Below are 3046 nucleotides of genomic sequence, written 5' to 3'. Positions count from 1 at the left end.
GTGGGTTCGAATCTAGCCTGGGCCTGCCAAACAACAATGATGGCTGTAACCAAAAAATAGCCGGGCACTGTGGCAGGTGCCTGTAGTCCCAGCTATTTGGGAGGCTGAGGCAAGAGAATTGCTTGAGCCCAGGAGTTGGAGCTGTGACACCACAGCACTCTATCAAGGGTGACATAGTGACCCTCTGTCTCAAAAAAAAAAGAAAAAGAAAAAGAAAAAAAGAAAATGAACAGGCAGTAAACATTATGCAATGAAAAAAAAACACAAAACAGAGTGATGTAAGAGCATGGAGGTGGTATGTGATGTTTTTGATGGGGCAGGGTCTGGTATGGTTTCCCTATGGAGGTGACATTTATCACAGACTGAATGAAGGGAAGATCTGTGACTATTTGGGGAAAAGCACCTGGACAGAGGGAAACAGTAAGTGCAAAGCCCAGGGATGGCGGTGTGTTCACGGGCATGTTGGATGAGAGTGAATGGGGGGAGGCAGGTGGACACATGAGTGAGGATCCTACTGTGGTCCCCCTTTGATCTGAGCTAGACCTGTGACTCGCTTTAACCAAAGGATGCAACAGAAGTGATGCTCTGCCAGTCACAGCTCCAGGTCATAAGAGGGCCTGGTGGCTTCCTCTTCTGTGCTCTTGGGACCCAGGCTGCTGTTGAGATGCCCAGCTACCTGGCTCAACCACGTGGAGAGGAAGAGGCAGTAATCTTACAAGGAGGAGAGCCAAAGCCCCCTGGCTCATGTCCCTAACACCCCAGGCATCCTCACTGGGCACCGCCACGAAGAGGCTGTCATGGGTGCTCTGACCCCAGCAGATGTCCCGTGCGCTGCTGCATTCTCGTGCCCAGAATCAGCAGAAATGACAAAATGGCTTAAGCCACAGCATTTGGAGTAGTTTGTTAAGCAACAATGGACATGCTGAGGTCAGAGAGGTGGCTAGGGCTGACTGAGTCGGGCTTTGTAGGCTGTGGCAGGACCTTCCTATGTGACTGTGCCAGGAAGCCACTGGGGGCTCTGCGCTAAAGCATGTAATGCTCTCAAGAGTCACTCTGGAGGGTGCAAGGCTGAGGACAGGACTCCCCACACACTCAGCATTAAAGATGACCACAGGGGCCTTGGCACCCATAGCACAGTGGTTACGGCACCAGCCACATATAACGAGGCTGATGAGTTCAAACTCGGCCCCGGCCAGCTAAATAACAATGACAAGTGTAACAAAAAATAGCCGGCGCTGTGGTAGGTGCCTGTGGCCCCAGCTACTTGGGAGGCTGAGGTAAAGAGAACTGCTTAAGCCCAAAAGTTTAAGGTTGCTGTGAGCTGTGATACCATGACACTGTACCGAGGATGACATAGTGAGACTCTGTCTCAAAAATAAAATAAAATAAGATCACACAGGTATACGGTCCCAGGGCAGAGCCTGGCACACATCAGGCTCCGTGAATGCACTAACCAGAAAGGCTGGGGGAGGGTTGGGAGGGGTCAGCCATGGCCTGGCTCTTATTGGGCCCATCTGTAATCTTTCCCTCTTGGACAGGCATGTTTAGACACATCAGAGCAGCTAAAGATGACACACAGACACAAGCCTGGGGCTCTGCCAATGCCATGGGCTAGGCTGTGAGTCTCCCCCAGCCCTTCATGCCCTGCCCAGCACACCCTAAGGATATGACACACTTCCACAAGCAGCTCCCTAAGTGGGAGTGGGGTGGGTGGGGCCTGAAGGGTCCGAGGGCTGACTGAAGGCCACCCTCCCTCTGGGCAGCAACAAAGAACTACTATTAACCAGGAACAAGGGCCTTTGAATATGGACCAGCACAGACTTACTGAATATTTAACAGCAGTGAGATCAGGGACTCTAGGCCGAAACTCTGGACACTAGCCAAGCCACCCTACCAGGACCAAGCCACCCCCCAGGAGACAACAGCTGCCTCAGAGCTGTATTTCTTCGTGTCAAGAATAGGTGATAGAATACCATGGACGGAGTTACAAACACCGTAAATAACAGTGGTAGGATTTATTGCACATTTACCTCCTATCAGCTATTCAAAGTATTTAACATGCAACATCACACTTAACACGCCAAACTACTCTTTGAATAGAATTATCCCCATTTTACAGATGAAGAAACTGAGGCTCAGAGAGATTATCTTGCTCACACAGGAACTAGAAGACCTATCACAGGTTTATTAGCCCCAAAGCTGCAGCCTTCCCCATGAAAAGATTCAGTGGGCTGTGGATTTGAAAGTGCTTTGTAAAAGTTAAAATGCCATGCAAATAAACTAGGTAATTATTTGATTGTTCTACCATCCACTGCCACAGGAAGAATATGTTCTATTCGCATTTCATATAGACAGTCCCCAGTGGAAAACTCTACTTTCAAAAACAGCTGTCATGGAAGAAGAATCATTTTTCTCCTTCAGACACTCTGGGGAAGTTCCCCACCTTCAAACAAAAAATATCATGACCACATCTTTGAACATAGGCATCGTTATTTTTATGACTAGGATCCACCTCCTCTTATTCTCAGGTAGGAGCATGACATCACCGGATTTCTCACACCAACCTGCAGAGGTAGGCAGAGAAGGCTTCACTGCCCTGACTCTTCAACAGGGGAAACTGAGAGATGACATGCCCAAGGCGTGGCTGTCAAGACAGACTTCTGATTTCACTGCCACTTGCTTCACAATGCAGAGCCACAGTTTTCTTCTTACCCATAGAGAAGAAGAACATCTCCTTATAGTTATTGTCAGACCTTCTACTGAGTTGGTCCAGCCAAGTGTCTCTGTTGGCACGGCCACTTAAGTCCTGTGGTCAGTGTGAGTTGCTGCTGACCATTTACACGGGAGAGGGGAGCGTATTTCAGATATTGGGGTGCCTCCATCTAGGACTACCTAGAACTTCCTGGCCACTGGAGTCAGATTTCAGCAATTAGGAGATGATGGTTTAGGTGGGAGGATGACTGGGTCATTACTGGAGATGAAGGAGTGGGGGAGGCGGAGCTACTTTGTCTAACATGTTGTATTTTTCCAGGTCTTTAAGGAGAAG

At 49.0% G+C, this 3046-nt stretch overlaps 1 protein-coding gene across 1 annotated transcript in view; it reads right to left on the bottom strand.

Annotated features, from left to right (window-relative positions):
• Positions 1 to 824, bottom strand: part of TMC7 (transmembrane channel like 7) — a 51247-nt gene extending 50423 nt beyond the window's left edge. Inside the window, exon 1 of the mRNA XM_012805672.2 lies at positions 773 to 824. The gene's annotated coding sequence lies outside the window, so the exon portion shown is untranslated. The remainder of the gene's footprint in view (positions 1 to 772) is intronic.
• Positions 825 to 3046: the final 2222 nt, after the last annotated feature.

Source organism: Otolemur garnettii, unplaced genomic scaffold, assembly GCF_000181295.1.
Source record: "Otolemur garnettii isolate 467f Iridium unplaced genomic scaffold, OtoGar3 scaffold00044, whole genome shotgun sequence".
Taxonomy (NCBI): Eukaryota; Metazoa; Chordata; class Mammalia; order Primates; family Galagidae; genus Otolemur; species Otolemur garnettii.
Note: the sequence above shows the minus strand (reverse complement) of the source record. Positions and strands in the feature narration are given on the sequence as shown.